General features: G+C 39.1%; 1 protein-coding gene across 8 annotated transcripts in view; it reads right to left on the bottom strand.

The window, feature by feature from the left end:
- The window catches only part of HS3ST5 (heparan sulfate-glucosamine 3-sulfotransferase 5), a 282,552-nt gene that overhangs the window by 50,127 nt on the left and 205,027 nt on the right, over positions 1-27,398 (bottom strand). Inside the window, exon 4 of one of the 8 annotated variants that reach the window (XM_060114784.1) lies at positions 8,580-8,692. The exons of the other annotated variants lie outside the window; for them this stretch is intronic. The gene's annotated coding sequence lies outside the window, so the exon portion shown is untranslated. The remainder of the gene's footprint in view (positions 1-8,579; positions 8,693-27,398) is intronic. 8 annotated transcript variants of the gene reach the window in all.

The raw sequence follows: 27,398 nt of genomic DNA, 5'->3' as shown, positions 1-27,398 counted from the left end.
AATCTTGCCATTTCCAATTACCCCAAGCCTGTGAAATTCCATTTTAAAATCTTCTGCCCTCTGACCATCACCTCCTATTCTTCCAGCTTACTGATTCCAGTCCTCCCACTCCAGAAATTTCCTGGCTTCATTGAGATCCATTATTCCCGGATAATACAAGTTTGCCTCCTTCTAACCATCCTTCTCATACCCTCACTCTCTACTTACAGCTTGGATTCTATGGTTCAGCTCTATAACCATTCCTTGAAAACAATCAAGTTTCTCACCTGCCTTCCTTTTCTTCATCATACTTCACCTGTCAAAACTCCAACCACAGTGTATGTTATGGACTGAATTGTATCCCCTCACACAAATTCATAGGTTGAGGCTCTAACCCCTAATGGGACTATATTTGGAGACAGGGCCTATAGTGAGGTAATTAAGGTTAAATGAAGTCATAAGGGTGGGGCCCTGATCCCACAGAATTAGTGTTTTTATAAGAAGAGACATCAGAGCTCCCTCCCCGCTTCTCCTCTCTGTCCCTCTGTCTCTCTCTTTCTCTCTCAATCTGACGTGTGAAAACACAGTGAGAAGGCAGCTGTCTGCAAGCCAGGAAGAGCATTCTCACCAGAAACTGACTGTGCTGGCACACTCATCTCAGACTTCCAGCTTCCAGAACTGTGAGAAAGTAAATTTCTGTTGTTTAAGCCTCCCAGTCTATGGTTCTTTATTATGGCAGCTAGAGGAGACTGGTACGGTGTTAGGTAGAATAACGGCTCCCTAGAGATGTCCACAACTTAATCCCTGCAAGTGTGAATATGTTAGAGTGTATGGCAAAAGGGAACTAAAGTTGCAGATGGAATTAATGTTGCTAATAGCGGACCTTGAGATGGAGGCTTATGCTGCATTATCTGGGTGGGCCCAGGGTTACCACATGGGATGCAGAGAGGGAGAAGCAGACTGTTGGCAGCATGAGAACTTGACCAGCCAGATGCTGACTCTGAAGATGGAAGGGAGCAGTGAGCCAAGAAATGTACTCTAGAAGCTGGAAAAGGCAAAGAAATGGATTCTGCCCTAGAGTCTCCAGAAGGAATGCAGCCATGCTGACATCTCAAATTTATCCCAATGAGACCCATTTCTGACCCATTTTTGGACTTCTAGCAAAGTAAGATAATAACTTTGTGTTGCTTAAAGCCCCTAAGTTTGTGGTATGTTACAGCGGCAACAGGAAACTAATACCCATGGTTAAACCCAACGATCTACTTATTCTCTGCCAGCACCCACGGAGCTGATCATTGGAAAAATTACACAACCTTGTTAACTGGCCTCCCTTCGAATATGACTACATATCAAAATTGACCTCTTGACCTTTCCAATCAATCTTAGCACATTTTTTATAAATTCTCTTTCTCCCTCTCTAAGGTGATTATTTCATATCTTCTCTTTCCTCAAATCTCCAACACTACCTTTCCTCAATTTACTCTCAGCTTGTGTTTGTTTCTTCATAGAAAAAATGATTCTAGATGGGAAATACAGCATCTTCCCACCATTTCCCTCATCTGCTCCCATTGCTACATATGCATCTTGCCTTCCACATGGAGTGGATGAACTGTCCACGAGCCAGTCGAAAGCCAGTCTCTTCCACTGAGCCCTAGATCCCTTCCCTCTTAACTTTTCAGAGGCCTCCCTAATGGCAGCAGCATTAACTCAGCAGCTCAGGCAAAACATGTAGATGTCTTAATTCCACTTTTCCCCTCACATGCCACATCCAAATGCACAAGAAGTTTCTGTATGTCCTGAGTCCAGTGACTTCTCTCATTTCTAATGCTAAGGCTCAGTCCAGTTCCCCTCCATCTCTCACCGGGATGGAGGCAATAACCTGTCCTCACTTTCCACTACTCTATAGACTTAGGGTTTTTTCTCTAAAGTGAAGGTTAGATTTAGCTATGTCCTCACTTACCATCTTCAAAAGTCTCTCCACTTCAAAAGTAAAAATTCCAGACTCTACTACGGGCTACAAAAATTTACATGATTGGACACCTGTCTACTTTTCCATCTCATCTTCTACAGCTCCTCCCTTTGTTTACTTTAGTCATGCTGACCTTCTTTCTCTTTTCTTTTTTCTTCTGTCCGCAAATTAAACAAGTTTGTTCCTACCTCAGGGACTTTGATTTGCTTCTGCTTGAATTGATCTTCCTCCACTTCATTGGATAGCTGTCTTCTCCTCATTGATGTCTCAATTCAAATATCGCCTCTTTTAATAAGGCTTCAGTGACCCTATCCAAACAAGCCTGAGGTTGTTCTGTTAAACTGCTGATAAAAAAAACTTTCTTCATAGCATGTATCAGTACCCAAACTCTCATTCATTCATTCATTCCTTTATTCACTTATTGTCTGTGTGGCTCCATCAGAATACATGCAAGGTATGTATTCTTCCAATGAATTTTTATGACTAATTCTTACATACCAAATTCTGCTCCAGAGTTAACTTGGTTAAAGGAAGATCTGGACAAGTCAGAGTCTTTTTCAAGTGATCATTTACTTGTCCTTGGAAGTAGTATGAAAATAGCATTCCTGTAACTTGCGGCAGTTCTGGCCAAAGTTGACATTAGAAAACAGGCTGGGCAGCTGCAGCATCCATCTTTGTCTTGTTTCTGCGTTGATTCTGTGACAGGACCGATGACAGTAACAAGTATCTCAAATGAACAACATACCTGTGGGCACCTGTATTTTAATTTTTGTTCTGCCATTGCAATGATGGGCTTTGGGCTGTCTCTGAATTTTTGGTTTATACATTGGTTTGATTTCTCAGGTTAGAATGGAATAATCTTTTTTTTTTTTTTTTAAATAGTTATTTTTTTTAAACTTTTATTTATTTATTTATTTTTGGCTGTGTTGGGTCTTCGTTTCTGTGCAAGGGCTTTCTCTAGTTGCGGCAAGCAGGGTCCACTCTTCATCGCAGTGCGCAGGCCTCTCACTATCGCGGCCTTTCTTCTTGGGACCACAGGCTCCAGACGCACAGGCTCAGTAGTTGTGGCTCATGGGCCTAGTTGCTCCACGGCATGTGGGATCTTCCCAGGGCTTGAACCCGTGTCCCCTGCATTGGCAGGCAGGTTCTCAACCACTGCACCACCAGGGAAGCCCAAATGGAATAATCTTGATGGTGGAAACAATTTATAGTTCTTTAAATCACTACAACACCAAGTATGTAGCAGGTTCTCTATGAATAGTTGAATTCATTGATGGATTTTTAATGCAGTCAGGAATATTAAATACTTATCTTACTGGGTCTTCCCTTTCCTCCATGCCTAACAACATATTCCACGCTCTATCTTATCCATCATGCTGTTATGTTAGCCATGAGCAGGGGAATAATCATTCCCATTTCTGATTTACAGAAGAGAATGTTACTGAAGTTTCCTTGATGGTAATGGTACACACTCTTAAAAGCTTTTCGACAGAGGCTTAGCTGGTGAAGATCTAGTGAGACCATTCAAAGACTTAGCTGTTGAAGAGCCAATGAAACTCCATAATAAATTGACCTCCTATGGCATGGGCTGCACAAACAGGAATGTTGTAAAGCTTCAATATGTCATTTGGCATTATATAAAGTCAGGTATTTTCCCACTTAGAAAACTGTTTTTTAAAAATCTGATTGTGTGAAGGTAATAAGTCTATTTTGTTTTTATACATGTGATTTTCTGACCGGTACCATATTCATGCTTTGATTTTTGTCTTTCTTGACTGAATTAATCATAGTACAATATATAATCGAAGGGGTTAATATTAAGGAGATGGCAAAAACTTTAGGGAGAAAGCTAAAGTTAAAACTACACAGATAATTTTTCTTTTAATTCTATTGAAAAGTTGTTTTGTTGTAATTTAGACTCTGACATAGGCAAATATACTCTTTTCATGTTAAAAGATTATGTGAAAACAAAGGTCATTCATTCATTCAGCAAATCATCTTCTCTATTACCCTTGTAGGATTCATAAATATAAGGACGGTGTCTATATGTTTCCGTTTGTTTCTCCAGTTAGCCACAGTGCCTGTCTGAACTCAAATGCATAAATGCTATGTATAATGTGAAATCTCAGTAATTACCCATTGACAAACTATGAAGTTCAACAACCTATTCAAGGATTTTATGCCTCCCCAAATATTTCTCCCACACATGAAAAATATATGAAAATAACACATGAATGTTAGAATGATTGTAGTTGAAGAGTGTATTCATTTCCCTGAGGATAGTAATTTATTTAAGATCCTGATTTTCAGGGTATATGCCCAGTAGTGGGATTGCTGGGTCGTATGGTGGTTCTATTTATAGTTTTTTAAGGAACCTCCATACTGTTCTCCATAGTGGCTGTATCAATTTACATTCCCACCAACAGTGCAAGAGGGTTCCCTTTTCTCCACACCCTCTCCAACATTTATTGTTTCTAGATTTTTTGATGATGGCTATTCTGACCGGTGTGAGGTGATACCTCATTGTAGTTTTGATTTGCATTTCTCTAATGATTAGTGATGTTGAGCATCTTTTCATGTGCCTCTTGGCCATCTGTATGTCTTCTTTGGTGAAATGTCTATTTAGGCCTTCCCCCCATTTTTAAATTGGGTTGTTTGTATTTTTGATATTGAGCACTATGAGCTGTTTGTATGTTTTGGAGATTAATATTTTGTCTGTTGCTTCATTTGCAAATATTTTCTCACACATGCACCCCAGTGTTCACTGAAGCTCTATTTACAATAGCCAGGACATGGAAGCAACCTAAGTGTCCATCGACAGATGAATGGATAAAGAAGATGTGGCACATATATACAATGGAATATTACTCAGCCATAAAAAGAAATGAAATTGAGCTATTTGTAGTGAGGTGGATGGACCTAGAGTCTGTCATACAGAGTGAAGTCAGTCAGAAAGAGAAAAACAAATGCCATATGCTAACACATATATATGGAATCTAAAAAAGAAAAAAAAATGGTCATGAAGAACCTAGGGGCAAGACGGGAATAAAGACGCAGACCTACTAGAGAATGGACTTGAGGACATGGGGAGGGGGAAGGGTAAGCTGGGACAAAGTGAGAGAGTGGCATGGACATATATACACTACCAAATGTAAAATAGATAGCTAGTGGGAAGAAGCTGCATAGCACAGGGAGATCAGCTCGGTGCTCTGTGACCACCTAGAAGGGTGGGAGGGAGGGAGACGCAAGAGGGAAGAGATATGGGGATATATGTATATGTATAACTGATTCACTTTGCTATAAAGCAGAAACTAACACACCATTGTAAAGCAATTATACTCCAATAAAGATGTTACAAAAATAAAAATAAGTACTGAGAGCAAAGATCCTGATTTTCTAATTAGACTGTAAAAGTCACTTATAGACACATTCAAAACAAGGAATAATGGCATTTATTTGAAGATGCGGATGAAGTGTGTGCAGTTAAGTATGTATAACATGAAGCTGGCAGTCTTAGAACCCCTCGGTTGAATCACACTATTCTCTTAAAAAGCTTAACCAATTCCCTATTAGCTGAGTCTAGTTCTGCTGTTAAGAAAAGAGTAATAACATCATAATAGCAATGATATGATGTTAACCTCTTATGGGAGGGGGAAGTGAGGTATAGACACCAGTATGAACCTACTGGTTCTAAAACCCTATTCTTTCCCTTATAGCACAATCTTTCTACAAATGCAAAAAGTATAGAGGGAAGAGATATGGGAACATATGTATATGTATAACTGATTCACTTTGTTATAAAGCAGAAACTAACACACCATTATAAAGCAATTATACTCTAATAAAGATGTAAAAAAAATTAAAAAAAAAGCATAGTGGAACTAGTTGTGATCTTTCCCCACATTATTTCAAAAGTGCAAAGAGATGCTCAATCAAATCAAAAGTTGAAGTATTCGAAGGAAGTTATCTCTCCTTTTATACTTTGACTGAAATTCTGTTTAGCATTGAAGCAGGCTTCTGTGATTGAACGTGGTAAATGATAGATAGGGTTCAATAGAGTTCTGTAGTGAAGGGTAAGTATTTTAGTGTGTCTGTGACCTGATCCAAAGGCTATTTCTAGCAGTTTGTCATTTAGTACAGAGAAGGTTAGTGAGGTCATGTTGATATATGATCTTTTATGCTCTGAACTTATCACTGCAGTTGAACTGGCCCTACAATTCTTATTATCAGTGAGCAGTTATCTTTTGATACTAAAGAATAAAATAAAACAACTGCTTTACTTTATTCTCCCAACTAAAATATAAAGAAAAATCAAAGCCTAAAGTTTGAAATATTTAGCTGGAGAAATTTAGGGCACCTTTATTTTTACCCAAGGAAGTAAAAATAGCTTTAGTATTCTCAGAAGAAAACCACATAAGATCACATGGATGGAATTGCCGGTGAGAAGTGTCTAAATGTTAACATCACCATGATAAACATTTAGTTCCAGTAGAGAATGAGATTACTTTAAAAACTGTTCTAGCACCCTAGCACACATTTCAAAGGGAACAGAATTCTGTAAAGAAAGAAGATGCCAGGGGGCTTCCCTGGTGGCGCAGTGGTTGAGAGTCTGCCTGCCAATGCAGGGGACACGGGTTTGTGCCCCGGTCCAGGAAGATCCCACATGCTGTGGAGCGGCTGGGCCAGTGAGCCGTGGCCCCTGAGCCTGCACGTCCAGAGCCTGTGCTTCGCAACGGGAGAGGCCACAACAGTGGGAGGCCCACGTACCGCAAAAATAAATAAATAAATAAATAAAAAGAAAGAAACAGGAAAGCACTGTGGGATGGGGAAATAATGGCAACCTAGGAATTAGGACACCTGGGTTCTAGTTTCTGATCTGCCCGTGTATGCGCTAAATGATATGCAGCGAAGACCGTAACCTCTCTTTACTTGGTTGTTTCTTGCTTGGATTTCACTAACAACCTCTTTGGATGTTTTCAAGTCAGCTGACAGACCTACCAGGCCCCCAAATCCACCTGCCCCACAGACCTTTCTGATTTGGTCAGATTTGACAGCATAAGTATAAAGTTGAAATTTCTTAGCAGGGCATCCAGGTCTTTCAAGGTTGGACACTTGCTCACCTCTCTAGCCCATCTCACTCTACTCCTGCCTCCTTCCCCATCCTCTTACCATGCAGAGCTACTTAAACTACTGCTCTCATATCCAGAACTCCATTCCCCACCATTATCCCAACTAACTCTCCTGCCATGAGGTTAAGTAACAGCTTAATTCACCTTAATGGCTGCCTCTTCCAAGAAGTTTTCTTGACCTTTCCTTTGGGGTTTGGTATCATCCTTTGTTTTCTTATTTTCTCCCCATTCCTCTACCCATTAGACTAAAACTTCTTGGCAAATGGTAGTAAATGAATACATAATGAATGAATGAGAATCAACTCTCCTTATTTCTATTATTTTTTTGGGGGGAAGATGGAGTTGAGTCATTGGCTAATACCATCCTAAGAAATCAAGTCATCATTTTTACTGGAAATTAAAAAGATCTTCCCCTCCCCATTCTGGCTGAATGCTCTGGTGGAGAAAAACTGATTAATTAACTGAATTAATTTTAATTCCTTAGAATATTAAGATTAATCTTGAAGGAACGGTTAGTTTTTTCCATTTTCTAAGCAAAAGAAACTTGTAATTGGCTTTAAATGATAAGTTCCTTCCTGCTTGTTCAATCAATTCCCTCCTTTCCTACGCTATCTTGGTTCCACTTGATCATGGTTTATAGCTGGGTGTCACCTATGTCTGCCAAAAACACAGAGGCAGCCTGGAACAATGGAATAAAAGATTACTCCATGCAGAATCAGAAAATCTGGGTTTGAGTTCATTATTTCTTAGTGTGGCGACTTTGGGCAACATACTGAATCTTTTGGGCTTCATTCTCCTTTTTTGTGACTTAGGATGATGCCCATCTCACAGAGTGATAAGGTAAGGCTCAAATAAGATTATATGTGCTGTGAAAGCACTCTGCAAACAATTAAATGCCAAACAAACATATCATTACTCTAAACTCAAAGCATAGTATTATTTACAACCAGCTCTCCAATCTAACTTTTTTTTCTAGAGATAATATACTCAGCAAAAAGAGGACTAATTTGAATTTTATCTCTTCTGCCAAATGGTTAGGATAGAAACCAGAAAAATGCCTGGAAGAAAGGAGGAAGATCAGTGCATCCAGCAGCCCAGATATAATCCACAACAGATCCATGACTCTGTCAGGAAGTGACATCTCTGCCCTATAGAACTACCTCTGGCCTCAGACATTTCTCTTTCTGGCCAGACAGTCACCTCTAGGAGGAGAATTGTAGGCAAAATGGGAATTCAGAGCACATCAAACGTCTCTACAGTGTCTCACATTCTGAAAATGCCTTTGCAATCAAATCTATATATTATGCCTCACAAGGACCTAGAGGAGTATGTTAATATTATCCTTGGACCAGAAAAGGAAGACAGCTAGCAATTAAGTGATTTGCCTCAGGTCACAGAGGGAATTAATGCTGCCATTAACATTCACAAAGCCTTCTCTCTGTGACAAGGAGAACTCCTTTATTCCCCTAGTTCTGGGTTTTCTGTATTATGACCAGACTTACCAGTCTTCAAGGCAGATGACCTTTAGGTACTGTTGAGGGTCTAAGGGGGCAAGTATACACTTCTTGCTGACTTAGACATTCCCACATGTCAAAAGAGGTAGGCATAATTTTCACTGGAAAAAATGACATAGAGAAAGAAGTTGATCTATAGTTAGGCAGGACATACAAAGAAGAAATAAGAGGGCAAATCTGTGTTTTGTCTTAAGAGTTTGATGTTCTTTTTAGTAGACTAGTGATTCTCAAACAGTTGCTTTCTTAAGGATGGGAGTTAACTGTATTAAAAGTGATCTGTATATAAATAATAAAGCAGTTGTATGGGGTTATTACCACTATTTACTATTAGCTTGACTACTGGTTCCTATTTTTCTATTCAAAAGTATATGGTTAATAAAGTAAGCAAACTTGAAATTTTAAAGTCTGGAAGTAAATATGAGCTCCCACAGGTGGGACAGGATGCATGGCCAGAATGAATTGGTAGAAAGATATATGTCTTAGGCATTAATCTCTTTCCCAGTTATTTCTCGTTCTTCTTTTAGACAGGTGGTAGGAGGGAACTGCCCCATTCCCTTTTAAGACAGGAATGATATAGGGCTTACCCTGGCCATTGAAATATGAGCAGAAATGACAGATGTTGCTTCGAAGTGAAAGCTTGAAGAGCTAGTGTGAGATGTGTCACTGATTGTTCTCTTTCTCCCATAGTGGCTGTTGTTTGACTATGTTCCAGGTAGTACCTTGTCTGTTTGCCTCATACTAAACTGAGGCCAAAGGGAACAGAGGAGCACCAACCCATGCTGAGTATGTAGCTTGACAGAGAAAAAAGTTTATTTTAAACCACTTAGATTTGTGGGTTGACTGTAACCAAAGCATAATATATACTGTCTTAACTGATACAGTTCACCTTGTTCAAAAGGAACAGATACACTAAAGGGAATAAGAGATTAGCAAGGCATACGAAAAGGTACACATTGAATGGATGTCCATACACCTAAAGGGAAAAGTAGAATGCACAGTCTCTGAGGGAAGACAAATGGAGGAGTAAAGAGATGACCTTATCTGGATGTATCAGCCAAATGCCTTCCTAACACAGATGGTAAAACTGGCATGGTGGTCAGACCACCACTGGGAGACTTTACCATTTCATATGTGTCAAAAATTTTGTTCTGTAGGGAGCCCAGAAATAAACTCATGGACCTACGGTCAATTAATCTATGACAAAGGAGGCAAGCATATACAATGGAGAAAAGACAGTCTCTTCAACAAGTGGTGCTGGGAAAGCTGGACAGCCATATGTAAAACAGTGAAATTAGAACATTCCCTCAGACGATATACAATAACAGACTCAAAATGGTTTAAAGACCTAAATGTAAGGCACGAAACAAACAATCTAGAAGAGAACATAGGCAAAACACTCTTGGACATAAATCATAGCAATATTTTCTTGGATCAGCTTTCCAAGGCAAAAGAAATAAAAGGAAAAATAAACAAGTGGGACCTAATTAAACTTAAAAGCTTTTGCACAGCAAAGGAAACCATCACAAAACAAAAAGACAAGCTACAGAGTGGAGAAAATATTTGCAAATGATACAACCAACAAGGGGTTAATATCCAAAATATACTAATGGCTCATACAATTCAATAGCATAAAAACAACCCAATCAGAAAATAGACACAAGACTTGAATAGACATGTTTTCAAAGAAGACATACGCATGGCTATCAGGCACATGAAAAGATGCTTAACATCACTAATTATTAGAGAAATGCAAATCAAAACCAGAATGAGGTATCTATCACCTCACACCTGTCAGAATGGCTATCATCAAAAAGTCTACAAATAACACATGTTGGAGAGGATGTGGAGAAAAGGGAACCCTTCTGCACTGTTGGTGGGAATGTAAATTGGTGCAGCCACTGCGGAAAACACTATGGAGTTTCCTTAAAAAACTAAAAATAGAACTACCATATTATCTAGCAATTCCACTCCTGGGAATATCCGGAAAAAACAAAAACATTAATTCAAAAAGGTTCATGCATCCCAGTGTTCATTAGAGCACTATTTACAATAGCCCAGACATGAAAGCAACCTAAGTGCCCATCAACAGGTAATTGGATTAAGACTACGTAGTGTATATACATACAATGGGATATTACTCAGCCATAAAACATAATGAAATATTGCCATTTGCATCAATGTAGATCGGCCTAGAGAATATTATGCTTAGTAAAATAAAGTCAGACAAAGAAAGACAAATACTGCATGGTATCACTCATATGTGGAGTCTAAAAAATAATACAAGTGAATCTATATAAAACAGACTCACAGACATAGAAAACAAACCTATGGTTACCAAAAGGGAGAGGGATGGAGGGTGGGCAGGGAGGGACAAATTAGAGGTATGGGATTAACAGATACAAACTACTATACATGAAATAGATATGTAACAAGGATTTACTGTACAATAAGGGGATTATACCCAATATCTTGTAATAACCTATAATGGAATATAATCTGCAAAAAAACTGAATCACTATGTTGTATACCTGAAACTAACACAATATTGTAAATCAACTATACTTCCAAAAAAAATTTGTTCTGATAAAATGGCAGAATCTGACAAATTATTGACTTATGCAGAAAATAAAATGACCTTTCAAAAGCAACATTCCGGTTTTTCAAAAGCTGAGGAGGCTGTGAGAAGAAATGTAAATTAGAATTAAATTGGCTCAGTAAGGAAGAAGTGCTTAAGGTTAAGGAAGTAATGGAAAACTTGGGAAAACAAAGAGCAACGAAAATAGGAAACACTGGACATAGAAATATACTCCAGCTTCTAGAGAAGTGAATACAAAAGATTTAGAGAAAAGATATTTATGATAACAAAATCATAAAATTTAAGAGGAATTGGAAATCTGGCATAATCTACTATATTATATTCCAGTAAAGTCACAATTAATCCTGAGTAGGAACCCTCAGTCCTTGCAGGATATTATACTACTCCATTAATTTATTCAACAAATGTTTATTGACAACTACTAGGAGAGAGGAGTTGTGCTAAAATGTTCGGGGTCTGAAGAGACTATAGTTCCTGCCCTGAAGGAGCTTACAGTATAGTGAAACAAACAGATAATAAACAAGCCCTCAGCTAGCACTTATTACATACTTAGTATTTGCTAGTGATTATGACAGGGACTTTGCATAATTGTTTCCCTAATTTTTACAAGCCTGCTGCATAGGGGTTACTGTCCTTTTAAACAGGAGACACTGAAGCTCAGGGAGGTACAGTAATTTGGCTGTACATTTATACAATAAACAATGATTGGCTAAAATGGGACCTGAAATCAACTTTCTGTGATTTCAATATCTGTACACTTTCAACCATATCTTGATGCCTTTCATATCTAACTCTAAAATTACATGATACCTTTTTTTACATTTTTGAAATGTTAATTTTAGTGTGTGTGTGTGTCTGTGTGTGTGTGTGCTCTAAATAGACAATGGATTCATTCCACAGGGCAAAAACATTTTTGTGTGATTACATTTTAGTCTTTTTTTTTTAGTTTGACTGGAAGATGATTTTAGAAACTGATGAAACATTAATGATTTATACGCCATATTTTAAGAATCTTTCTAGTAAGTCACATGCAAAATACTAAGTTGCTTTTCAGGAAAGAGTCTAGAAATCAAATTTAACACAGGAAAAGGAATACTCTTAGGTAAAATAATACAATCTTCTCTACAAAGATAAGCAATGATCAAGCTGGTTTTATACATTTATAGCTGAGAGTAGAAACTTTCTCCTTTTAGGAACATTTAGTTCTTTTTCTTCTTGAATTCCAAGAATTAAACAGGGAAATTTATCACTTTTTTTTTTTTCAGAAGTCCCAGTAATGTACACCTGATTGGAGGAAAATTTGGCATCTGAGATTATAGCCCATCACTTAATACAAGCCAAACAGCTAAACTGATTTTAGCATTCTGGAGGAAAGGAGGAAAAATTGCACCTTTGGTGCTGAATTGCTTCCCTCTGAGTGTTGAGCCAAATATTAATGTAGATTTGAAAGGAAACAAAAAGTGTTCAAACTCTAATATAGCTCAGGCTTATAAATCGGAATTCAGTCACCTTAAATTAAGTTGGATTTCTTGAAGCAAAACTACTCTTATTATTTTTGTATTATTGCTCTGACCCACAGTGTATGTATCACATAATAATGTTCTAAGTTTTTTAGCTACAACAGAAATGGAAAGCTCGGTGCCAGAGGCTTCTGTGGTAACGCTCACTCCAGGGAACACTGACACACGCCAGAGCAGCACTCCCTTTCTGAGGACTTATATAAAGACATGAGACATTCCGCTCAGATGTCTTTCTGTAACCTGTGCATCAAGGAACAATTTACTGTTAATTCTTTTATATTTTTGTTGCCTTATTTTTATTTAAAAAGTAATACATGCTCATTACAGAAAAATTGAGTTCCAGGTAAGCAAAAAAAAAAAAAAAAAAAATTGTAATCCAATTATGAAACAAAAACCATTGGTAACATCTTGGCTTATATCTTTCTAAACTGTTTTCTTTGTAAATAAACTAAATTTTCTTTCTATAAAAAATGCAATACTAGTTACTTATTACCTTATTTTTTTCACTTAATAACGTGCTAAAATGTTAAAGAATATTTAAAAATAATTTTACATAGCTGTATAGTATTAGTGCATGGTTATTCCACTTTTTTTTTAAACCAAGCACTGTATTTGAATATTTAGGTTACCTCCAATATTTGGTTATTATAGTATCATTCCTTAAAGATATTTGCCATGGTCTTTGGAAAGAAACTGAAAGTTTATTTTGAAAAAATTGTTATTCTTTATCTGTACATTTGTTTATTTTTAGCAAAGGTTAAAAAAATAACATTTTGATGGTGGTGACTAAGAAGTTAGCTAGTATTAGATCCTAGATCTGACAGCTTATCCTACCTTCTACCCACTGGGGGTCCTTCCCGGGCCCAGACTGGGGGCTAGATGCCAGGGCTTGCTGCTTTCTCCATCCTTGCTTCCCTTCTTAATGAGACTTGGGTTCTCCCCTGGCCCAGTCCAGACACCAGCCTCTGTCCCCGAGGATGAGCCCAGTTCGTGCAATGCTGAAAGTTCCAGCTGGGATTCTCTGCCACTCTGCTTAGCCAGCCTTGCTACTGACAGTTTCCAGAATGTCTGACCAGCCCTTAGAGTCATGCCTTGACTGTCTGGAGTCCTTCAGGAGTCCCCTTAGCAGGATCCATGCCATCCTCCAAGGTTGACCTTTGGGGTTGTGCTTAAACATTTCACCATTTCACATAAACATTCTGTCATCTATCACAGGTTATAGTGAGCCTCTACTTTTTGGAAGATTGTCTGGGCCTGGGGATATAGCTGTGAATAACACAATCTCCACCTTTATAAAAGTGGGTCTACAGTTCACAAGTCCCGGGGAATTCTGAGCAAGAGAGAAAGCATGCATTTATTGCATCCAGTTGGAAAACTCTCTGAAATTCATTTTCAACAGGATGGTAGATTATATTTAGTAGGAAATGACTGTGGCATTAGATATTTCTAATGTCTTTAGCTCTATGTGCTTTATTTTCATGGATTTCCCTTTTAAACTCATGATAATCCTTGTTAACATAAGCTTGGAAGAAAAAATCACCTAGGATGTTTAAACTACACTTCTGTTAACATGTATTACAGGTATGTTACCATACATAAAATCAGCTGGGCCTCCACCACCTACACATTTTCCACCTTTGGAGGAGTGTGTGTTGAACAGTAAAGTGTGGGGCACAGAAGGAAAGAAACAGGGATGACTCATGCATGGGTCATAATTTTATCATCCTTTACACAAGATTGTAACATTTGATTCAACGAACTCTCAACGTGTGGATATCTAATTTTAGAAATTAAGTCATTAAGTAAGTGAAAACAACTTTTCCCTATTTCAGTGTCAATTGGATATGTACAGCATTTCTTTACTTTTTTAAACTGCCCAGACTCACAACTGTAAATTGAAAGAGATCTCAGAAATATTCTAGCTCAAGACTTTCATGGTAGAGATGAGAAAACTGAGCCAAGGTTAAATGGCTTGAGGTTCCTTCATGGCAGAGTTTGAATAACCAAAAACAAAAGTTTCTCTAAAAAAAGTGAACAGAACAAGGTCCATACCCAAGAGAAAAATTTTTCAAAAAGTGTCAAGAAAAGGGAAATAAAAATTTATTAATAGTTGTCCAATTATCAAAATCAAATTTTTTAGCCTGATATTCAAGGTCTGTTTTTTGTTTCTAACTAGCACAAGTTCTCCTCTCCAGCTAAACCAATTTCTGAGCACAATTAACATTTTACCACAAGCATACAGATACATTATACCATTCGGCCTACTAATGCGTGGCTCTGACCTTCTTCACACCCAGCTCAGAAATCCAGCCTTCGTTTTCTCCAAAGAAATCGGTCTTTCCTTGGTTATGGATTCTTGTTCACACGTAATTTGTAAGGAACACATTTACTTGCAAATACAAAATGTTCCTTTGGAAATTTAATAACTCTTTGCATTCGCTGATATTTGATGTCTGCAAAATGTTTCTTTCTCCCCCTAGGATTTTAGGACCTGGTGAGCTTGCTAGGATGCACCAGGGAGAATTTGTTACTGCTCTCTGGATTTTTTTTTCAAGCATTATGTAAGGATAGCAGCTGCCTCCCTTCTTATCTTTACTGTGGTCACCACCATGTCCTCTCTCTAAGGTGGAGATCAAAGCTGGCAGTGCCCTTAGCATCTCTTTCACCAGGAGGGAACCTGCCACAAAGAGCTTCCTCCCCTGGCTTCAAGTTGCCTCTGGAAGGTTCTCTGAACTCCCTAGCTTTGAGTTTTCCAATTGCTGTCCCTGCTTTTTTGTCTAGCTCTTTCTGTGATTGACTTTGCCACTGAGGACCTAATACTTTAGACTCCGTCCTTCTTGATGGTGCTCCGAGGGCTGACCATCCCTGACAGTCCCAGCTCCAGAGACCCAGCGTAGGTGAGAACTGCTTCCGAACTGGAGGGAAGGAGAAACCCAGTATGCAGGTGACACCAAGGATGCAGGTTAGGCCAAGCCTAAAGCCCGGGCACTGAGTCATCAATTTCTTTCATTTCTTTCAGCCCATAGTCCTTATTCTACAAGCGCTTCAATTAACCATACCCACTCCCTGTGCCCACACACATACGAGACTATGAGAAGATATGGGTTGTTTTTTGTATGTCAGACTGATATTTAGATTTAGGTAAATGTGTTTTGAAAATGTTCCGGCTTATATTTTTCCACTACTGTGGCTCAGTTGTCTGGTAACCAAATCTATTCAAAATCAGCTCGCCCCCTCCTTTTTTAAATCTAGTAGTACTAGCTGATGAAAAATAAACCCTGATAGTGGGGAAAAAACAACACAAAGCCTTTAACATTATTATCCTTCTTTCTTGGTACATTTGAGACAATGGAATTGAAATGTGTCTCCTCTTTCAGAAGATAAAGGGACCATATTATTAACAATCAACTACTGATTTTCAGATTTGCATTGTTTTCAGTCATTTGGCATATTTCTCTGCAGCAAATTGCTTGATGGTAGTAAGGAAAATGTCCTATAAAATAAGCAAGTAAGATGCAACATTTCAAAGCGTGGTCTATGGGGTGATTCTAGCTGTGTGACAATAAGCAATTTGCTGGGGTGGCGACTTTTACTAGGAATTTCTTAAGCGAGGCAGCCAGGATATAAGTTTATGTGTCTTAGATTGGCACTAAACTCAGTCTGGGAAAAGTAAATAAAATGTAATTGATTTTTCTCTGGAAGATGTGATATTCAACTGAAATATGTAAAATGTAATATGGTCAATGAATTGAATGATTTTATTTTCCTTTTAAAAATACAAAACACTGTTGAAGTTGAAATATATTCAGAAAGACTTAGTATTTTAGCTTTTCTAGCATCACATATCAAGAGTAATCTAACAGGTCCCCCTCAACTGAGAACAGGACATACAATTTGGAAACTTTATGTTTTTCAGTAGAAATTCCCTTCCTAATGCATACAATTTTAAAGGTGAATTCTAAAGGTCATTTAAAAATGTGTCAGTATTCTCAGAAAATTAGCTGTAAAATTTAGGACAATATATCAAAAATAGTTTTAAACATATAAAACTTGATTTTGGTTCAGCAAAAAAAAAGCATCATTGAATTCTAGAAAACCAGTTTCCTACCATTTCATGAAAGTAGTTAAATATTTAGCAAGATCAAAAGGTACTCGCTTTCTGGCATAATCTACCTCAAAGGCGATTCTCAAGAAATTGGTAATTAGGTAGAATTTTATTCCAGTAATGGAGTCTTATACCACGTATTCCTATTTAAGGCACTAACACAATAAACGGCATAAGCGGGACCCTAAATTGAATGCCACCTGATTAATCAAATCCTACAGTGTAGAGAGAGTACTTAGTGGACGCAAGGCTGAAATGACTGCACAGCCTCAAATATATCAACTTGATGACTACCTGACTGGCCTTTCCTGCTGACTCCTTGTCAACACATGATAGCCTACTTGGCATTGTTTGACTCGCTCTAAAACACAGAAATAGGCAAATTACCCATCTTTCTTTTGAAGTAAAAAACATGCAGCAAGGAAGCTGACAGGCACTGCTACAAGGAACTAGGAAACAAAGTCCGCGGAGAACTCTCAGAAAAATACCTATAGGAGGTCATTAAAACAACAAAGCTCCGAGGTAAAATTCTATCTAAGAAGCTTTAATCAAAGAACAGCTTGAATCTTATATTCCTGGTCTTTCTTCACCATGATTAATATGATTAGTTCCTTAGGGCACAGTAATAAGCAACATTTCAAAAACATTCCCTGGATACACAAAGAAAAAAGTGCCAAATATACATTCTGCACAAGCAAACAGTTTAGTGTTGAGGGAGACGTTTAAAAAAAAGAGTAAGAAGGGCTTCCCTGGTGGCACAGTGGTTGAGAGTCAGCCTGCCAATGCAGGGGACACGGGTTCGTGCCCCAGTCCGGGAAGATCCCACGTGCCGCGGAGCGGCTAGGCCTGTGAGCCATGGCCGCTGAGCCTGTGCGTCCAGAGCCTGTGCTCTGCAACGGGAGAGACCACAACAGTGAGAGGCCCACGTACCGCAAATAAATAAATAAATAAAAGAGTAAGAAGAAAATAAAACAGAGAGCCTTTATAAGTTTTTCATAGTGAGTTATTCATAAGTAGTAATTCAGGTAAGCCCCAGACAAACATATGCAAAAAGTTCAATTTCACTCCTTTTTCCAGCCACTTGCATTGGGAGTGTTCCTATCTCTCATCCCTCCTGTTCAGTGTCTAATTAGAAGAGGCATGTAAGGGGCAGTATACTACAGGGATTAAAAGCACTTCTGTACATCTAGGCAGATATGGGATTAAAAAAAAATTTCTCCAGTTACTTGCTGCGTAAATTTGGGGAAGTCACTTAAGCATTCTGGGCCCCATTTATTCATCGGTCATAAGAGGATGACAATATCCACCTTCCAGGATTATTCTGAGAATTTAGTGAGGTATCTACTGAATGCAGAAGACTAGCACAGAGTCAGGGATGGGGTACAGGTTAAATAAATGGCAGCTGTTTTTTTTTATTATGAACTGATTTCGATTGGGCACACATTATGTAAATGCAACTCATCCCTCAGGCATTCCATTTTTTTAAACATCTTTATTGGAATATAATTGCTTTACAATATTGTGTTAGTTTCTGCCGTATAACAAAGTGAATCAGCTATATGTATACATATATCCCCATATCCCCTCCCTCTTGCATCTCCCTCCCACCCTCCCTATCCCACCCCTCTAGGTGGTCACAAAGCACCGAGCTGATCTCCCTGTGCTATGCGGCTGCTTCCCACTAGCTATCTGTTTTACATTTGGTAGTGTATATATGTCCATGCCACTCTCTCACTTCATCCCAGCTTACCCTTCCCCTCCCCGTGTCCTCAAGTCCATTCTCTATCTCTGCGTCTTTATTCCTGTCCTGTCCCTAGGTTCTTCAGAACCATTTTTTTTTTTTTTTAGATTCCATATATATATGTTAGCATACGGTATTTGTTTTTCTCTTTCTGACTTACTTCACTCTGTATGACAGACTCTAAGTAGGGCATTCCATTTTAAAAGGGGTTTCTAGAGGATTGAAGAACTCTCAGGAATCAAAGACGTCAATTTACTTCAGGAATTTCACCACCATGATAGGCTGGTGGGTAAGTTAATTTTTGTCATGGGAGCCTTCCTTGTACCCTTCAAATAAACAGGCAGGCAGCTGTGAGCACTGAACCTGGGTCAGGAGAACTGGGTTCAAGTGACAATTCTATCACTTGCCAAATGCATGACCTTGGGCACATCACTACTTAATCGTTCATGGCTCAGGCTTTCTCTTTGGTAAGGTAGGGATAATGATAAATCACAGGGTTATTAAGAGGATTACATGACACAAGGCATGAAAATAAATGCTGTCAATGGTCATTGCTATACAATTGTAAATTACTACCACGGTCCGTTCCTTGTCCTTGGCAAGGAACATGCCCTAAGAGTGATAGAAATGTCTTACCACTGAGAGACACATACAAATCTGACTGGCTAACAATAAACCAGAGAAAGGAAGGAAGGAAGGAAGAAAGGTTGATTCTAGCATTCATTTGGTTAGCAAGAGTTTGAGAACCTTCAAAATTACTTGGGGAAACAACTACAGTTAAAAGCAACTAAATGGGTGATTCTCTAAGCATTATGCTAAGTGAAAGAAGCCAGGCACACAAGTGTATATAGGCAGACGAATGGATAACAAACTGTGATGTATACATACAATCAAATATCACTCAGTCGTAAAAAGGAAGGATATTCTGACACATGCTACAACACGGTTGCACCTAGAGGACATTACGCTAAGTCAAATAAGCCAGTCACACGATGACAAACACAGGATTCCACTTATATGAGGTACCTACATTTATAGAGACAGAAAGTAGAATGGTGGTTTCCAGGAACTAGGGAGAGTGGAGAATGAGGAGTTAGTGTTTAATGGTTACAGAGTTTTAGCTGGGAAAGATGGGAAAGTTCTGGAGATGGATGGTGGTGATGGTTGCACAATGATGTGACTGTACTTAATGCCACAGAACTGTACACTTAAAAGTAGTGAAAACGGTAATTTTTCTGTTATGTGTATTTTATCATGGTGAAAAACAAAAGAAGCCAGGCCCAAATCGTACATATTTTATGACTCAATTTATGGAAAATTCTAGAACAGACAAACCTGATCCATAGTGATAGAAACAGATCAATGGTTGTAAAGGCACAGGAGTCAGCTTTTTGGGTGAAGGAATGTGCTTTATCCTGAATGAGGTAGTAGATACTGAAAATATACATTTTCAAAATTCATCAAACTGTATACCTCCAGTGGGTACATTTACAATATGTAAATTGTACTTCATTGTGATGGTTAATTATATGTGTCAACTTGGTTAGGCTATGGTACACAGTTGTGTGTTCAAACACCATTCTAGATAATGTTGTGAAGCTATTTTTTAAATATGTGATTAACATTCAAATCAGTAGACTTTGAGTAAAGTAGATTACCCGATAATGTGGGTGGGCCTCGTGCAATCAGTTGAAGGCTTGAAGAGAAAAGACTGAAATTCCTAGAAGAGGAAGGAATTCTGCCTCCAGACTGCCTTTTGACTCAAGACTGCAACGTCTGTTCTTGCTGGAATTTCCAGCCTGCCTTACAGACTTCACACTTGCCAGCTCCCACACTTGTGTGAGCCAATTCCTTAAAATAAATCTCTCTAAATAAATATACACCTACCTCCTATTGGCTCTGTTTCTCTGGAGAACCCTGACCACACGCATAAGGTTGATTTAAAAAGAAAAAAGATTACCTACGATTCTCTGTGAGAAAATAGACTCTTAGACTCCACCCTGGATTCACGGAATCAAACAGTCTTTAGGGGAAAAGACCTGAGCCTACATAGTTTTTGGTTCATTTGTTTACTGAAGTACGGTTGATGTATAATATTACATAAGTTACAGGTGCTCATAATAGTGATTCACAATTTTTAAAGGTTATACTCCAGTTATAGTTATAAAATATTGGCTATATTCCCTGTGTTGTACAATATATCCTTGTAGCTTATTTTATATATAGTATATATATATATATATATTTTTTCGCGGTACGTGGGCCTCTCCCGTTGCAGAGCACAGGCTCCGGATGTGCAGGTTCAGCGGCCATGGCTCATGGGCCCAGCCGCTCCGCGGCATGTGGGATCTTCCCGGACCGGGGCACGAACCCGTGTCCCCTGCATCGGCAGGTGGACTCTCAACCACTGCACCACCAGGGAAGCCCTATACATCGTATTTTGTACCTCCTAATCCCTTACCCCTATCTTGCCCCTCCCTCCTTCCCTCTCCCCACTGGTAACCAGTATACTTTATTCTCTGTATCTGAGTCTGCTTCTTTTTTGTTATATTCACTAGTTTGTTGTATTTGAGCCTATGTAGTTTTGAAAAGCTCTTCTAGACGATTCTTATACGTGCTGTGCCCCCTCCCTGGTTGAGCATTGGAAATATTTTTCAATAACATCTTAACATAGCTAAATAACATTTTAAGAAATTCTTAAACACATCAAATTTTGTGTGCATGCCTTCTTTCCCCCATGTTTCTTAGTATTTTATATAAATAGTAGAACACTTTTAAAAGGGGGCAAAATTGTAACCCCTCACCCCTGCAAGACGGGATACAGCAACATAGTGCAACCATATGAATACTTTGAATTTTGGTCATCACTCATCTAACAAATGGTGATCAAGTGCTTATAATATGTCAGGCACTATTTAAAGGACTGCAGATACATGTAGAAGTGGACAAGCCAGACCAGATCCCTGCCCTCAATGAGCTTACACTCCAGTAGGGGGGGACCTTAAAGAGAAGCCAAATATGCCTATGCCCTGGATGCAGGTTTTCATGAAAAAATAAAAACTGCTCCATAGGCAACACACTAGACTGCCAGGAGGTTAAAAAACAACAAGAAACAAACCTATAGATCACAACTTGTGTTTTCATGGTAAAATTTAACTGAGAGTACCAAACCAAGACTTTAGCAGCACCCTGGAGTGATTAATACAACTGCTGAGATTAAAAAGTACAGGAAAGGGCTTCCCTGGTGGCGCAGTGGTTGAGAGTCCGCCTGCCGATGCAGGGGACACGGGTTCGTGCCCCGGTCTGGGAGGATCCCACATGCCATGGAGCGGCTGGGCCCGTGAGCCATGGCTGCTGAGCCTGCGCTCCGCAACGGGAGAGGCCACAACAGTGAGACCCGCGTACTGCAAAAAAAAAAAAAAAAAAAAAAAAAAAGTACAGGAAAATAGAGTAAGCAATTAGCTCCAGTCCAATGTGAATGTCAGTGAGCCAATCTGGGCTCCTTATAGCTCCCGAGCATTGCTCTTTCAACCTTTGGTTGCTACGAATATTAGATAGTCACGTTACGTTCTGCAATGAAGAAAAACTGCTGCTAAGGTCTTGTCATTGTAGAAAAGGCTGCTGAGAACTTCTTTTTGTCTGTCATGAGCAAGACCAACTCCAGGAAAAGGAAAAGCCAAGTTTCTGGCTTGATTCTTTGTCCATTCATCATACATTTATTAAACTGGGATTGTAATAGTATTTACCACATAGATTTTGTGAGGGTAAATGAGAATATAAATCCCTTAGCACAATGTCTGGTCACAGCGAGCTCTTGGTAAACGGTTAACTATCATCGTTGGTATATGGGTCTCATTATTGGCAAGGCAGACTTCCAGGAGCTGGGGATGCAGACGGTTGCCACAAGCCCAACACAGCAAGAATCTTAACATCTAGCAGAGGGGGGGCCCCATACATGAGAAGTATTCGAATTGCTACTGTAGAGATCAGTGGTGTCACTGCAAAAGAGGTCTCTGGTGGGGACGGTGGGGACGGAAGGGACAAGGGAGAGACAGGTGAGCCTCGCAGGAGGATGTTTTGCCAGTGGTGGCTTTTGATGTAACTGCAGTTGTGCGAAGGCAGTTTTAGGAAAAAATATTTTCTGTGATCTGTGTAAAAAGCGGTTGTGATAACATTGATTATCAAAGATTTTGTATAAAACTCAAGTGTCATTTTCACTGATGCTACTAAAGCCTCACAGTATTAGATTTGATATTTAGGCTGTTATAGAATTAAAGCTGGGTGTAAAGAGTGTGATATTTTGAGACAAGAGAGGAGAGTCAGACAAGTTTGAGTTGCAAAGAACATTTAGAAATCATGTAGTCAACGCTCTCATTCTGCTAATGAGAAAATCAAGCTGCACATAGGTTTGGTCTCAATGGAACACTGTATACAGGCAACGAAATGACCACATCTGTTTGCTCTGTGCTATCCAATACAGTAGCCACTAGTCACACATGGCTATTTAAATTTGAAATAATCACGATCTTTTAATCCCCTACTGTATCTTGCCCCTCCCTCCTGCCCTCTCCCCACTGCTAATCACTAGTTTGTTCTCTGTATCTGTGTCTGCTTCTGTTTTTTTTTTTTTACATTTAAAAAAATTTTTTTGCGGTATGTGGGCCTCTCACTGTTGTGGCCTCTCCTGTTGCGGAGCACAGGCTTTGGACGCGCAGGCTCAGTGGCCATGGCCCATGGGCCCAGCTGCTCCGCGGCATGTGGGATCTTCCCGGACCGGGGCACAAACCTGCGTCCCCTGCATCAGAGGGCGGACCCTCAACCACTGTGCCACCAGGGAAGCCCCTGTTTCTGTTTTTTTGTATACATTCATTCATTTGCTTTATTTTATAGATTCCACATATAAGTGATAACATAGAGTAATTGTCTTTGTCTGACATACTTCGCTAAGCATAATAGTCCCTAGGTCCATTCACATTATCACAAGGGGCAGAATTTCATTCTTTTTTATGGCTGAGGAATAGTCCATTGTATATATGTACCACATCTTCTTTATCCATTCATCTATTGATGGACACTTAGGTTGCTTCCATATCTTGGCTATTGTGAATAGTACTGTTATGAATACTGGGGTGCATGCATCTTTTTAAATTAGTGTTTTAGTTTTCTTTGGATATATACCCAGCATATACATTGCTGGATTATATGAGAGATACAAACTACTATGTATAAAATAAATAAGTAACAAGGAGTAGAGTAACAAGTAACAAGTGCTATATATTGTATAGCACAGGAAAATATAGCCATTATTTTGTAATAACTTTAAATGGACTATAATCTATAAAAGTATTGAATTACTATGTAGTACACCTGAAACTAATATAATACTGTAAATCAACTATACTTCAATAAAAAATAAATAAAATGATCATGATCACTTAAAATTAAGAATTCAGGCTTCCCTGGTGGCACAGTGGTTGAGGGTCCGCCTTCCGATGCGGGGGACACGGGTTCATGCCCCAGTCCGGGAAGATTCCACATGCTGTGGAGCAGCTGGGTCCATGAGCCATGGCCGCTGAGCCTGCGCGTCCAGAGCCTGTGCTCTGCAACGGGAGAGGCCACAACAGTGAGAGGCCCATGTACCGCAAAAAAAAAAAAAAAAAAAAAAGCATTTCACAATAAATAAAGAGCTTATTTCACATTATGACCAAATTTTCCAAGTGTACTTCTAAAATTACCTATGTAATTGCTAGCCTACAGAAAAATCTACCTTAGCACACAAATGTTTCACAGAAAAAATTGACCTGGTATCACCACAGAATGCATGGCTTTACAGATGCATCAAAGTTACATGCATAATTTTGGAAATGGGGTGGAAACAACTTTAATGTTCCAACTGTCATACATTTCAGGAGTAATCTAATACAAATATCTACTCCATAGATTATCAAAGAGAAGAAGAAGAAGGTAAAGGTAATTTAAGTAGATCATATTTGAGGAGAGAATTCCTAAAATAGGAAACAAAGAAACAAATACAAGTTTTGTTCTTAAAATGTTGCAAAAGTAAACTTTAAAAAAGTTAGCCACTTTCCCTATACATTTGGGAAGTAAAAAAGTGTATTCTCCTTCCTTTGACAATAATTTTTCAGAAAGTTTTTTCAATTATTTTTCAAAAGTATAAAAATACTTATAATACCAGTTCTTAAAAGATGTGTTTTAAAAGAGTATGCTGTATGGAGGGAAAATGTCCTTACACTTCTTAGGGACCACAGTTTTTATATAATGATTGGAAACTGGCGGGGGGGTGGGCGGTGGGGTGTGGATGATCTGAAATTGAAAGAGAGATTTTTAAAAACATCCTTCAGGAAGCTGACATTTTAGACTTGAATATTCTATTTTAAGATTTGTTGTATAGCTACCAAAAATCTTTACCAATTTAGTTTCTTTTCATATATATACATATATGTGTATATATGAATTATATTTATAAGTAAAATCCATGTTTGACATTTCATATATAAGCAAAATCCATAAATTTCACTTATGCAAAATTACTTTTTGCCATTTTTCCTTCTATATTTCTCTTTCTGACTAGTACAATTCCCTACCAGTGTTCACCATCAGCTTTGGCCTTAATCCTGTGGGCATTCGATATTCCAGTGTGCCCTTTCACCAATGCCAAGGGTGTGACTGTGGTGTGGCTTCCATTTGGAAATTCCTCTCCCATTACTATGTAGTGTGTTTTACCCCTCATCTTAATTTTTCTATATTTTATTTTATAAATATTTTGGTTCTTTATCTTATCTGCACCCTGCATTTTAAATTTCTTTTTTGCATACTAATGATTCACTTTTTTCAATATTCTCGTAGCTTATATCCCAGGGTAAAGGTTCTCAAACACCAGTCTATTAACTATTGTCAAAAGAGAAAATAAGGACCATGCAATGACCATAATGTGCATGGTATGGTATAGAGTCAATTTGTAACCAGTACATTTGCATGATTTTATGAATTCCCAGTAAAACTTTGCAAAAATACTCTTCATTTTACCACTTACTCCTACGATGAATTAAAATTTATTGGCAAATGTGATTTCGTTTTCAAACACTCAACATATCAATTTTTGATACCAATTTATAGACCATGTTTACTGTTAAGTTTGCCATATCTTGTTATGTCATATAAATGCTGGAAATGAATAAAGATCACCCTCTTGTTCTCCTAGCAGCTGACTAGCCAGGGCAGCTAGAAAGACAGCTATTCAAAATTCAGCCAAATACCAGCAGGGCAGGCATTTTCCAAGAATGTGCTAGTGGTCACAAACAGAATTTTCCGTGCTGTCTGCCTATAATATAAGAGCAATAGGAAACAGAGCAGTTTCCATGGGCTGAAGCAATGGAGATGGCCTGGCCTGATTTAAACAAGAGTTTTGGCCAGGTCCGTGGAAAAAAGGTCGACTTGTAAATAGTTTCAGGCACAGTAAATATTAAATAGGGCCTGCACCAAGGTATGCGTGTGTGCCTACTGTGAACCAAGGCTGGGTGTGGTAGTTCTGGAACACGGGCTAACTGCTGGACCTTTGGGCCCTTGTCCTATTCACCACCTGAGGCCAAGGCTCCCTTTCAGGCCACTCTGAATTTGGAGCATTTGACTTTTGACTTTCTTCCTGATGTGACATTTCCACTATTCTCTTATTCACATTATGCCTTTGTCAACCGAATCTCCGACCAACCCTCCAATTTCATCTCTCTCCCCTAAGCCCTTTCATTGCACTTGCTCCCCGGTGGGCCTCATCCTCCTCCTAGGTACTCCCATTTCTTACCCCTTCTCCAGTTTCCTCTAGGCCCTGCATCCAGACCTGCTCCTTCTGGATTATTCTTCCCATACAGATTGCATCATTTCCCATTCAGTCTTCTGTCCATGTGGGTATGACGCTGGGTCTGGTCTCCACTGCCCTGTCCATTCCTCCATCTTTCTCCTTCAGAGCCAGCTTCTCTGAACGTCCCCAAGCTCTGAGCCTAGACCCTTTGGGTTCTAGAGGTGGAGGGAACCTGAGAGCTTCTTCAGCCCATCTGAGGGCACTGAGGCAAAGGCAGGGGATGAGAAAGGCAGGGGATGAGGCTGTCTGCAGAGGATAGTCCTTGCCTCTGTACTGTTGTGTATCCATGTGTACGTGTGTGTGTGTATGCGTGTGTGTAACCAAAGGTACATTCTAACTAGGTTTCTGTCCGTGTAGTGGTGTTTTTCTTATTTAACCCAAGAAAATGATTCCAATGGTAGAAAAATCAGGCTGGAAGAAGGGAGTGGGTTTCTTAATAGGCTACCAGAAAAGATATTTTAGCACATTTAGGTCAGTCAACATTGATTGAGTGCTTGTGGCATATTGGACACTGTTTTAAGCACCAAAAGTACAAGATAAAGTACTTCCAGGAGCTCAGTTCTAGTGGGGGCAAGGGGCACGTGCATAGATAGTTACAACACACTGTGATAAATGCAGAGTTAGAGATAGTACAGGGTGTTTTAGTGGCACAGAGGAAATGACTCTGCTTGGCATGGGGTGAGGGGATGTTCAGGGAAAGTTTCAGGGGGATGATCATGAGATGAGTCTCAAGGATGCAAAGGAATCATGAAGGCTGAAGGAAGGACAGAGAGAGGCCAGGCCAGGCCGAGGGAACAAGACGGGGTTATGAGAGACACCATGGAGAAGAGAGAAGAGAGAAAAAGAGAGAAATTAAAAACAAGTCAAGTTGGAAGATGCAATGAGCCAAGAAATTGTCAAACCCTGAAGCCGGGGGCTGGGTAGAGACTTGCACATGCCAGGCTGACACGCACTGCTGACAGCGAATAG

The sequence above is a fragment of the Mesoplodon densirostris genome, chromosome 12, assembly GCF_025265405.1.
Source record: "Mesoplodon densirostris isolate mMesDen1 chromosome 12, mMesDen1 primary haplotype, whole genome shotgun sequence".
Lineage (NCBI taxonomy): Eukaryota > Metazoa > Chordata > Mammalia > Artiodactyla > Ziphiidae > Mesoplodon > Mesoplodon densirostris.
Note: the sequence above shows the minus strand (reverse complement) of the source record. Positions and strands in the feature narration are given on the sequence as shown.